Source organism: Crocodylus porosus, unplaced genomic scaffold (genome assembly GCF_001723895.1).
Source record: "Crocodylus porosus isolate Cpor-Errol unplaced genomic scaffold, CroPor_comp1, whole genome shotgun sequence".
NCBI classification, from domain to species: Eukaryota; Metazoa; Chordata; order Crocodylia; family Crocodylidae; genus Crocodylus; species Crocodylus porosus.
In genome coordinates, this window is record NW_017728951.1 from 31,683,414 (window position 1) to 31,695,977 (window position 12,564).

The following is a 12,564-nucleotide window of genomic DNA, read 5'->3' on the forward strand; positions in this document are numbered from 1 at the left end:
GCGATGTCACTTTCTATCCTTCGATGTCAGCTCTTCCTATCATTGTGAAGCAGAATTCACCAAGCATTGGATTGTTCCCCCACTAATAGGGAACATGAGCTGGGTTTAGACCATCATGAGACAGGTTAGTTTTACCCTACTGATGATGTGTTGTTGCAATAGTAATCCTGCTCAGTCCGTGAGGAACCGCATTTGGTGTATGTACTTGGCTGAGGAGCCAATGGGGCAAAGCTACCATCTGTGGGATTATGACTGAACGCCTCTAAGTCAGAATCCCCCCTAAACATAATGATACTACAGCACCGTGGAGCCTCAGTTAATCCCGGATAGCTGGCTGGCCCCTGCCTGGGGGGCAGGCCGCAGTGTGGAGAGCCATTTGTGGCAGGACCGGAGAGCGGTCAGAAGGGAGCCGCCTCTCACCCGCAGCGTATCGCATGTTCATGGGGAATCTGGTGCTAAATCATTTGTAGATGACCTGATTCTGGGTCAGGGTTTCATATGTAGCAGAGGAGCTACCTCGCTGTGATCTATTGAAAGTCAGCGCTTGACACAAGGTTTTGTCTCCCGAGCGCAAATCCCCAACCTGAACACCACCTCCAGGAGTGGGGGAGGAGGGCACCACCATGCCTGCGGTGGGCAGAGCCCCCCACCAGGGGCTGGCGAGAGTGGGGAAGAGGCAGGCAGGGGACCCTCACAAGTGGAGGGTCTGGCAGTTCTCCCCTTCCCTCTCCCCTGGGCCTGGTTTGACCTGGCACCTTGTGGGTGACTCAGCTGCATGGAGGGCCAGTGGGTGGGGAGGCTCTGAGACAGGGAGCTCCCCTTCAACTTGCCGGGCTCTCCCTCCCACAGGCATCGCTGGGGTTGACCTGGTGTCCCAAAAGCCACCCCTGTGCTTCAAAACAGGGTAGACCTGGTGTCTAGGAGTCCCCATAGCAATGAATAGGGTAGACTTGTTCTCTGACAAGTCCCCATAGGAATGCTTGGGGTTGACTTGGTGTCTCAAAGCCCCATAGGAATTCATGGGGTTGACCTGGTGCCTGGAATTCCTGCCGCCTGGGGTTCCACTCCCAATCAAGTACCCAGGGTGCAGTCAGGCAGTAACGCACACAGCACCCCCACAACCACCAGGGTCTTAAGCCTCCAAAAAGTGCCTCCCTGCCCAGGCTTAAGCCTCCATCTTTCACCCCCCCACTCTTCCCTGGTTCCCCCTGCCCAACATTGACTTCAGACCCCAGCCTGCTGCCCCCCTGCCTCTCCCCAGCCATCCTGCTACCTGGAGGGCCCTGCTCCCAGGAGAAGCACCGGTGGGCCCAAGTATGGCGTTGGGAGAGGCACCATGCAGCAGCCTTCCCTGGTGCCCAGGGGCAGGCACCTGCCAGGCCCTGAGGCCCCAAGGCACCTTGGGCAGGCCCCTGGGGATGGACAGGCCCTTTCTGGAGGCCCACTACAAGCTCCTGGGGGGAGCTGCAGGCCACAGGCTTCCAGGTGGCCTCAGAGGCTTCTCCATTCATCCCCTCCATGCGGAGGAGCTCCCGTGGGCCCTGGAGCCCAGGGGCAGGTGCCTGCCAGGCCCTGCCACCCCCAGATGCCTCGGGAAGCCCTGCTGGGCTGGCTGGGCCCTTCCCAGAGGCTCCAGGAGGGAGCTGCAGGCTGCAGGCGTGCACATAGACTTGGAGGCTGCTCCATCCACTCCATGCGGCGGCACTACATTTGGCCCTGGAGCCTGGGGCAGGTGTCTGCCGGGCCCTGCCACCCCCAGGCACCTTGGGCAACCCCCCACGGCTGGGCAGGCCCTTTCTGGAGGGCCACTGCAGGCTGCAAGGGGGAGCTGCAGGCTGCAGACTTGCGGGTAGACTCGGAGGCTGCTCCATCCACTCCATGCTCAGCATTCACATTTACCTCAGAGCCCGGGGGCAGGTGCCTGCTGGGCCCTGCTGCCCCCAGCAGTCTTGGGGAGGCCCCTAGAGCCAGCCAGGCCCTTCCCGGAGGCTCTGGAAGGGAGCTGCAGGCCCCAGGCTTCTGGGTGAACTTGGAGGCTGCTCCATCCACTGCATGCGGGGGCGTTCCTTTTGGCCCTGGAGCCCAAGGGCAGGCACCTTCCAGGCCCTGCCACCCCCAGGTGCCTCGGGCAGGCCCCCAGGGCTGGGCAGGCGCTTCCTGGAGGGGAGCTGGAGGAAAAGCAAGGGCAACATTGGACCCCTGCTAAATCAGATAAGACAACTGACAACCGATGCCCAGGACAAAGCCAACTTGCTAAATGGGTACTGTGCGTCAGTCTTTCACCAGTCCATGGGACACCCCTGGCCATTATGGGATAGGGAGCGTCCACACCTGAGGACAGGAGGGTGATCCAGGATGACCTTGACAGGCTCAGGAAATGGGTGGATGAGAACCTGATGGTGTTTAACACCGGAAAATGCAAGATTCTCCACCTTGGGAAGAAAAACCTGCAGCACGCTAATAGGCTTGGCAGTGCTAAGCTGGCTAGCACTACGGATGAAAGGGACGTGGGGGGGTCATGACTGACCACAAGATGAATATAAGCCTTCAGTGTGATAGTGCTGCTAGTAAAGCGAGCAAAACACTGGCTTGCATCCACAGATGCTTCTCAAGCAAATCCCAGGACATCATTCTCCTGTTCTACTCGGTGTTGGTGAGGCCACAGTTGGAGTACTGTATATAGTTTTGGGCTCCACAATTCAAAAAGGATGTGGAGAAGCTTGATAGGGTGCAGAGGAGAGCCATGTGCATGATCAGAGTTCAGGAAAACAAACCTTATGAAGACAGGCTGACAGCCATGGGACTCTTCAGCCTAGAAAAGTGCAGGCTCAGGGGTGATTTGGTTGCCACCTATAGGTTTATAAGGGGTGCTTACCAGGATCTGGGGGAACGTTTGCTCGCCAGAGCATCCCAAGGGATGACAAATTAGAATGGTCACAAACTCCTCCATGAATATTTCAGGCTGGACATATGGAAGAACTTCTTTACTGTCCGAGCCCCCAAGGTTTGGAATAGACTGCTGCCAGAGGTGAACACCTTCAAAAGACATCTGGATGTTTATCTTGCTGGGATCCTATGATCCCTGCTGACTTCATGCCCCTGGGACAGGGGGCTGAACTCAATGATCTTCCAAGGTCTCTTCCAGCCTTAATGTCTATGAAATTAGATGTCTAATGCCTAATGTCTATGAAATTTTCTCCTACATATTTTCCATCATGGATTTAGTGCACTGGATGAGATATATTCCATTTTTGGAGGTCCGAGTGTAAGATCCAGGAATGGTGATGGTTTTGTCGTGGGGTGTAGTTATTGTGGGAGGGGTGGAGATGTGTTGGCAGGATTTACATTTCTTGTCCCAGCATGGTCTGAATCTATTCAGTATGCCTTGGCCATAGGATGTGTTGGTTATTGAAAGTTAAGCTGTTATGTGTGAGTATGAAGTATATAAGTTCAGTAATATCATTAGGTCTGAGTTGTAATCTTGCTCTTGTAGATATGTAAGGCAGGCTTGGATACCATCTTGGTGTGGGATATTAGTCCACCAAGAATGATGGACTTAATATAGACATTGGATTTATGGCACATATAACATGCCTGCCATCTTATAAGCCCAGGTAACCTGTCTTCATTTTACCAGATATAGTCTATCATCAGGTCAACATTTCCCACTTTCCTCTGCCCCCACCTACCTGTCTCACACCTATTGTCTCCCATCACCTCTGATTCTCACTGCCAAGCATTTGCATTTTCACAGAACTGCATTTTGCATATTGGTTTTTATTCTACTCAAGAGAGCACCCAAAATGACAGAAGACTCTCCCTATGCCTGAAGAAGGGTGTTTGTGCCCAAAAGCTTGCAAGGAACAATTTTCCAACTGTTTAGTTGGTCTAATAAAAGATACCACATTTACCCAAAGAACCTTGTCTATCTATATCCTTAGACCAACACGGCTATAACCAACACCCACAAAACTTTGAGATCAGATACTTATGATCCTTTAAGCAGAATTATTGTCTATTTTACTGTTCAGCTGAAAGCTCCTGGAGACAACAGTTTTGTTTCTGGTGTTTCTAACCTATGGAATTGTCCAGTGGTTAGAAGAACCGAAGCCAGTTTTAAGACTATTCTTTTATCTTGATATGTGGTGGATGGGTATAATTTGATTATTGTTTCAGTTATCTGTAAAGTGCAGACATATATGTATGAATTACATCATTTACATTAAATTTTGTATTGTTCACAGACACAAAAAACAATCAACCAAATACCCCCTAAACAAACAACCCAAGCGCTCTTATACCTCTAGCCTAGACTGACAGAATCTGTACTCAGCTACACAAGAGAGCAAAGGAAAATGAAACTTTCCCCCTTCCATGCCCCCAACTTCACAGTTCTCAGCCTTGCAGTAGAGACAGAAGAAAACAGGAGTTGCCTGGTACTCCATAGGGAGGGTGAAGTAACTTACTCCCTTTTTCAGACAAGGTGAGAAAAGCAAAGAAGGGAAGAAGGGTGACTCCAGGCTCTGCAGAGTATTTTTCATCTATATATAACAGTACAGCCTAGGTTTATAGGATTTTAAAGAGTCAGACTTCAGGATGCAAGGGCACTTTCCCCAGATTTTTAGAGAAGGGGATGAGCTGAAGGGAAGTGCTTTATGCATTGTGGTATGAGGAAGGGGAGGATCAGAGATATCATTTTTTTTCCAGTTTTCCAGTGGGTCCTGACATGTATATTTTTATAAATCTTTGACTAAGCCTCTCTTTAATATTATTTGTTAATATATTTAAAAATATAAATCAATGTGTAGGTAAGTCATAGATACATGATGTAGATGTTTGCTGTGCTGACCACTGTGCCGCTCCATATATGAAAGTCTCTAATAATAGAGTTTGAATCTGACAGGGACTTTTGTAAAAAGGCACTGACACCCTTGCAAACATTAAACATGCTGGACCCATGTAAAGGAGTGCTTGAATTATTGTAAATAACCTGCTCCCACATTTTGGGGACATCCATATTTAGACTCAAATGTATAGCATGGCTCCAAGTATTTGTTACGTTCTCCATTGCACCCTTTTTACTTCCTTAGTGGCTTGATGTCCGATTTGAATATTAAAACAAATAAAATGTTCTGAAAAAGATGCTTTCACAGCAATGCTATGAACAGTCCAGTTTTGTGTAATATGAACAAAAGTATATAATCACCTTATACAAGAAACTGTATTATAATAAGGTACTCTGTAAAGGGGATAGAACAGCCATTTCACAACCCCTCCCTCCCCTTCCATGGAAAAGGAAATAACCATATTACTAAGCAATAAAACTTATTATTGTTTGTCAGCATGGTGTTTGCTCATGAAAAATATTTTCAAATAGTTTTGTTTAGTATATTAAAAGCTATCTCTGAGTGGGTTGGTAGGACATTGTCACAAAAGTACATAGGGCAAAATTCTGACACCCATATTCACAATAAGCATATTGCCTTCTTCCATGAGTTAACAGTGCTACTTACAGAGGATCACTACCTAACTATAATCTGCCCTGAGCAAAAAGTGCTCCCCCTGAACCAGTCTTCAAGTCATTGTTACCTTCTTTCCTCTGTCACTCCAAAAGGAAAGTAAACATCCAGGCACTAGCTCTAGAATACTTTATGCTCCATGATATGCAGGCTCTCCTGAACTGCTGAATGCACTGAATGCTGAACTGCTGTATGGCAGAACAAAATGTCCCTGCATTCTTCCTCTCCACTTCATTCAGAGAGGGGAATTTAACTCCCTTATTTCCCATCTTGTACTAACTGCATCCTATGATGTGCAAGCCAGCCCATGATTTAGCGCAAAGTATGATGAACTTGCACTTAGTGTCAGAATCTGGCTCTCAACAAAAAAAAAAAGGTGAAACATTGCCAAATCTGGACCTCAGTTAATAATTTTGTTTGCACTGTCTGTTTAAAGAGATTGAAATACATATAAAGGAATGCATGGATGTCAGACCAGCCTACAACACCTTTGATTATCATAATGAAGAAGATTTAACAGATACTTGTCTCAGTATGTTTGGGGCTTTCCTGGTTTTTTTTGATGTTATTGATCTGCAGCCAGCTCTACAGCAAAGAAAGAAAGAAAGGTTAGGTATTTTTTAAAAACAGAAGCTAAAAATTACACTAAAATACCTACAATGAATCTTGCAAACAGTCATATAATATATGGTGTTGACAGGGTATGATTATTTGTCAAATAATCTTTAGGGACAGTACTTTCAAGCATGAGAAAACATTTAATTGGAAATACTACTCTTAATTACTGATGTCATCATTTAAAAAAAGAAAAGAAAATGTAAAACCATTGCTATCTCTATTGTACCTAGTCTTACATTAAAGAAGGGCTTCTTTAATTTAAGACTATTATACCTAGCCTTAAATTAAAGAAGTCCAACTGGTGGCTGGTGAGGGGTTTGTCAGAGCCAAGAGTTAAAGGTGCTGCTGACACCAGGTTAAATGACACCAAGTTAAGAGAGACAAGTACCGACATGCAGGTAGACAGTTCCTAAAGTAAGTGCGCATGTTCAGACACACATCACACACAGGGCCAGTATGTGACTGAAGAGGTATTCAATTTGACAGAGCGCGCATGCCCAGTCATGTGCTAGCAAATAGCCATCACATAATCAATTAGAACTTTCCACAAGAGGCATCATGTGATTGGCTGTTTAAAAAGTATTTAAGCCAACGCAGTTTCCGCCCAGACAGAGACCTGCCCGAGAGATTCTGGGAGACCCTCTGGAAAAATCAGAGACCAGCCCAGAGACAGACGGAGACTCTCAGAGACCAGAGACCCACTGAGACCTTGGGCTAGTTCACAGGCCGGCCACCTGTGAACCCTGTCTCTCCGCCACCGCTATTCCTGGCGTACCCCGTCCCTGCATGCTCGTGATTTAGTCGACTCGTTTCCATCAGCTGTCGTTCTATTCTACTCGTTCTACTCCGCTTCGTTTTGCGCTTCATTCTCCGCATTGTTCTACTCCGATTACTCGGTTGAGTTTTGTTCTACTTTGGTTTGTTTATTAGTTCAGTTAGTTGTTATTTCAACTTAGGGTTCAATCGTTCTGTTTAACAAAAGCTTGCATCTGTAACCTACGCTCCCAACAAGTGTAAGTAATAAAACTACGTTGCAACCACCAAGCGTCAGTACCATCTCTGCCCCGCTAGCCCCCACCTGTTTGTCCGAGCTCGTTACCGTTAGCACCGGCACTCAGGACCATTGACTGCCACAGGGTTAATTTGTGATCCCTGGGCTCCTCTTTCCCCTTCCCCCCTCCAGTGTGGGGACTTAGTCATTTCCAGAATGCTGTCTCCCTTCATGGATCCCATTGAGATTTCTCTGAATGATCCCATCTCCATGAGTGTCAAGGCTGATTTTCAGACAAGATACAAAACCAGTGTCATAGTCAGTAGGTCAAAAGTAAGTTTCAGCTGGGGGAAAATCAGGAGTCAAGAACCTTAGGCAGAGGTAATACTGAGCAGACTGCTTCCATTTTCTTGCAAGTCCCTTGATTCCCATTGGTCCACACCAAAGAGAAAATCAAAGACAGGATAGTTAATCAATCTGAAGGTACATGAGAGCCCATCCTCTTGGTGGAACTTTAGCTTATGTGTGACAATAACCATCATCACAGTGGGGGCCTACTCTGGCAAGCTGCGAGCTGGAGGTGGTGCATGCATATCAGCCCCACTCCAGCCTCAAATATTGAAACTTGTCCAGGAAGAATAATCCTGCCTGATGTTCAAGTTTTTTTATTATTATGTAGCCTGAGTTGCTATGCTCAGTTCACTGCAGCTGTGCTGTGAGAAAGTTTATGCTTGGGATTAGAATAGGTGTGGGGAGATAAGGCCTTTGAGCAGATGGTCACTGGTGTCTGTGCAGCAGATTCCGTTTTAATGTAATGCAGGGAGGCAGGGGACAGAGGGCAAACCTCACCAACCAACAAGTTAGTTTAAGGCAAAATGCACTCTCAGTTTTTCCACGTGGTAGTCGACAGGGGGACGGGTATACAGAGATGCAACAACAGAATCAGTATCAATTAAACTGATACAAACTGTTACACTATTACTGTTATAGTTGCTTGATTTAATAATGATAGTGTGGCAAAACCATTGAAACTTATCTCCATTTCATTCAGGATTAGAATCAGAGTGATTTGTCTAACTTGGATTGTTACAGGAGCATGCACATGTCACATTTCTATTGTAAGAGCCAATGTGTTTTCCTGAGTGGCAGCTCCCCCTCCTTTCTTAAAGCATTTGTCCATAGTCCGACAGTGTTCCGAAAAAAAAAGAAATTTGTTTCAGGATCAACACTTCCCATATATCAAGCTTAGGAAGACATTATGCACTGCCCTATAGAATGCCTGCAGTTTCATAGCAGGTAATCTAAAGTGCACAGCATGAGACCTAATATTTTTGCTGTACCGGCCCACTGCATCAGTTATTACCAAAAGGATCTCTTTTATAGATGTGCCCCTCAGGCACTATCATTTGGAACAAAGTAACTATTTCTATAAAGATGATTATAAGCAGAAGGTATCCAAAAGTTTTTCAGCTGCGTAATTTTTAAAATAATAAATATATCTGTGCAGCCAAAAACGATTAAGAAATACTATAACACATTTTGACTGTTACCAAGCAATATGAATATTAAAATGAAAGTCAGTGAAAGGTTTCCTTATTAGTGAGTAGCATACTAATATATTTAATTGGAAAATGTGGAGGGGAATTTCATCTGAAAGATAAAAAAGTAGAATTTGACAGGTTGCTCTTTGTGTTTTTAGATAGGAATGAATAACAGGATATTTTGGCTTATGAAATGCATAAAAATTCCCCCACCCTCTGTAAATTTTCATTCACTGAAATAAAAAGAACCTGTAACTGCTAAACATTGCTCTTAAAACATGATGATTTTAAGAATTTAATGTATCATATTCAAAGTCAAAAACTCTAGAGAGCCCCAACAATAAATTCAGTGTAGCTTATTTTATAGGGCACTTGTTTTATTCAACATTTGGATTCCATTATTTAGTGATGCTCTCCTGCAATTTCTCCCTAAATCTGGGTTGCTCAGGGTATCTGTCGCTGCAGTTAGGTTGAGTTTCTGGCACGCACTAGGCATAGTGTAGTGCCGTAGAGAAATAACCAAGGTAGCTCTAAATCTATCTGAGGAATGGAAATAGAACATGTACAGTAACCAGAGTTACTGTGCAGTAGTGCTGGTGAACATCTTTTAAGGCTAAGTACAGGCATTCAAAAAGCCCAAGCCTGAATTGATTTAATCTTTGCAGGGTAATCTAACCCGAGTAGATTGAACCAGCAAGCAAGTGAATAGACATTCACTTTTGATTCCAGAAATGCAGCCATATGCTTGCAGTGGCTCAGGCTAAAGCAAGCCCTCCCTTCCCTTCCACAGTGGCTGGAAGGAAGCTGAGCTGAGGGTGGGGACATGGCTAGGCCCCAGAAGGCCTGAGTGTGATTGGTGGGTGTTCTCAGTTGTGGGTGCTGTGAACAAACCTTGTATGGGAGGGTCTGGTCAGGGCTCAGGCAGGGGCTGGACTAGACACTAAACTAGAGGATATCTGGAGGTCCCTGTCAGCCCCACTTCTCTGTGACTGTCTCCTCCCTTCCCTCAGGCCTGGGACTGGGGCTTCTGCTCTCATTGCTCAATCCTTTTGTGCCAGCTGCAGGCCAAGATCTGGCTATGCTCCCTCCCCCTCTGCCCCCCACAAAAGCCAGGCAAGGGCTGCTCCCCTCCTCCAGGCATACCTGGCCCACCCTAGATGTGGGAAGCTGAGAGCAATCAGGGTGCACCGCTCCCGTGGCCCCAGCCTGAGCCACAGCTGGTTGGGAAGGGCCCTTCTCCCATTGATGATGTGTAGGGGGTGTACGTGGAACCCCTGAGCATGGCGGTGCACCCCCTGTGAAAAGGCGCTGCTGACACTGCTGGCGGTGCCTGCGGGTGGTCACCACTCACAAGCCCCGCCCCCCCCACTGCTGATACCACTGGTGGCATCTGTGGATGGTCTGCAATTGCTGCTGGCTAATGCCAACGCTGCTAGTGGCATCTGCGGGTGGTCACCGACCACCAGTTGGCACTCACCACCCCTTTCTCCCCCCTTGCTGCAGACAGTGCTGCAGCTGCCTGCGGCAGCTCTCCACTTACTGACACCATGCTCCTGCCGCCAACAGTGCTGCTGCCACCTGCAGGAACTTGCCATACCCCACCCCCCCCAGCTTCTGAGGTCATGCAGCAGTCATGGCTGACCCCATGGCCCAGCCCAGCCCAGCCCACCCCCTCTGCACCCATCCTCAGCAGCACCCGTGGGCCACCCAGCTTAGCCCTGCAGCCCCAGCCCAGGGTGTGGTGGGTGGATAGTGGGGCTGGGCTTGGCTGGGCTAGGCTGTGGGAGCAGGGCCCTTCCCAGCCAGCTGCCACTTAGGTTGTGGCCTCAGGGGCTATGCGCCCAAATTGTTCCTGGTTCCCCTCCACAACAGCCAGCTGGGAAGGGCCCTGCTCCTATAGCAAGGCCCAGCCTGGCCTCACCATCCACTCACCCTGCCTCACCTGGGGCTGGGGCTGGGGCTGGGGCTGGGGCTGCAGGGCTAAACTGCTGAGGGCAGGCATGGAGAGGCCAGGCCAGGCTGGGCCTTGAGGGCTAGGATCTTATCGCTGGCTGTGGCTCAGGCTGGGGCCATGGGAGCTGTGTGCCTGGTTTGTTCCCAGCTCCCCACATCCAGGCTGGACTGGGCTATCATGGAGGAGTCACTGTGGCAGGCAGAGCTCTCCCCCTTCTCTTTCTCCTCTCCTGCCATGGGGGTGGGGGGAATGTGTGGCACTGTCCTGGGGCTCAGGGCTGGAGTGGTGCAGTGCTGGGCCCCACTGGGGGGCAAGGGAGGAAAACTGGCTACAGGGAGCCCTTGGTGGCTTTTTTCCCAGCAGTAGAGCCCCCTTGGCAAGTGTTCTCAGTTGTGGGGACTGCAAGCAAACCTTGTATGGGAGGTCTGGCCAGGGCTCAGGCAGGGGCTGAACTAGACACTAGAGGACCTCTGGAGGTCCCTGTCATCCCCTCTTCTCTGTGATTCACCACTCCCTCACCTCAGGCATGGGGCCAGGGTATGGCCATGCTGCTGGTCTCGCTGCTTGAGTGGCAAGCCGAGGGGAAAGCCAGGTAGACCCAGGCTGGTGTCCCATGCCAGTGGGAGATGGGAGGGAGGGGGGATTAACTCCTCCCCTTCTCCTCAGGCTACCAGTATCTGGCCATGGCCCCTGCTGCTTCTGCTCAAGCAGTGAGGGGAGCCACTCTGGAGTAGGGTTTACCATCTCCCACCACCTTCTCAGCCAGCTGGAGCAGTGATAGTGCTTCAGCTAGAAAGGAGAGGGGTGGGGTCAACCCTGCTCCACTGGAGCAGACAGCCCAGCCCAGGACTTCACAGTATCCTTGTATTCTGAGGAACTGTGAATTAACTTAAACCAGGAGTGAGTCTGGGACAGAAGTTCCATTAACTGGTTGAACCTAAATCAGTTAAGTCTGAACTACATTCAACCAGCTTCATCTTCAACCAGTTTGGCCCATTTTGAAAACAGTTTATGTGCTTTGAATTTCTGGTCTGTTACAGGTTTAAACTGGTTTCTGATCACTTAAACTGGCTTATGCATAACTTCTGTCCCTAGGCTCAGTGACGTTACTGCACAGTAGCCTAATAATACCATGCAGTAGCCTATTAACTGTAGGGCGGTATGAAATTTCGCCAGCTGTTTCATTTTGACATTGTTTCAATTCATTTTGACCTCAAAACAGCAACATTGAAATGAAACAAAGAGCTTTGAAACAGACTCAAAACAAAACGAGGACAGGCGAAACATTTTGAAAGTTTCAAAAGGTTTCAAGCTCAAACTGGGCTTGCCTGCAGGGAAACAGAAAGTAAGGAGAGGGAGGGGGAAGAGGGGAGAAGGAAGGACCATTCTGACAGCAGGCTCCCAGTGACAGGGATGATGGGGTGGCACAGCTCCTTATGCTCCCAGACCAGGAGGGGCCTGATTGCAGTTGTGCTGCAGTCAGGAGGGCCAACTTCTGTAAGCTAAGAAGGTTAGTAAGAGAGGCATTGGGGTCTCTGAAGTTCAATGAGATGGGAGTCCAAAACAGGTGGCTGTTCCTCAAGGAGACGATCCTCCGAGCTCAAAGGGAGTCACTCCCATTGCGCATCAAGGGGGGCAGGAGTGCTAGGAAGCCGCCATGGCTTACCAAAGGCATCCAGGGATGCCTGAGGACAAAAAAGGAGGCGTACAAACAGTGGAAGCAAGGGGCTGTCACCAAGGAGGATTACACCTCCATTGCTCGTGACTGCAGGGAGGCTGTTAGGAAGGCCACAGCAGAGATGGAGCTAGGGCTAGCAACCAGAATTAAGGATAATAAAAAGTCCTTTTTCAAATACATAGGAAGTAAGAAGAAGGGACCGGCTAATGTGGGGCCCCTATAGGATGGACTTTGCAATTCTGGTGATTGCGGCAAACAAAAAA

At 48.5% G+C, this 12,564-nt stretch overlaps 1 long non-coding RNA gene across 1 annotated transcript; it reads right to left on the minus strand.

The window, feature by feature from the left end:
- Positions 1-197: 197 nt before the first annotated feature.
- Positions 198-548, minus strand: LOC109324242. Its single transcript, XR_002104883.1, has 2 exons — positions 421-548; positions 198-294 (listed from the first exon to the last, which is right to left on the minus strand). It is a non-coding gene; the product is annotated as an uncharacterized LOC109324242 (long non-coding RNA).
- Between the last annotated feature and the right edge of the window lie 12,016 nt (positions 549-12,564).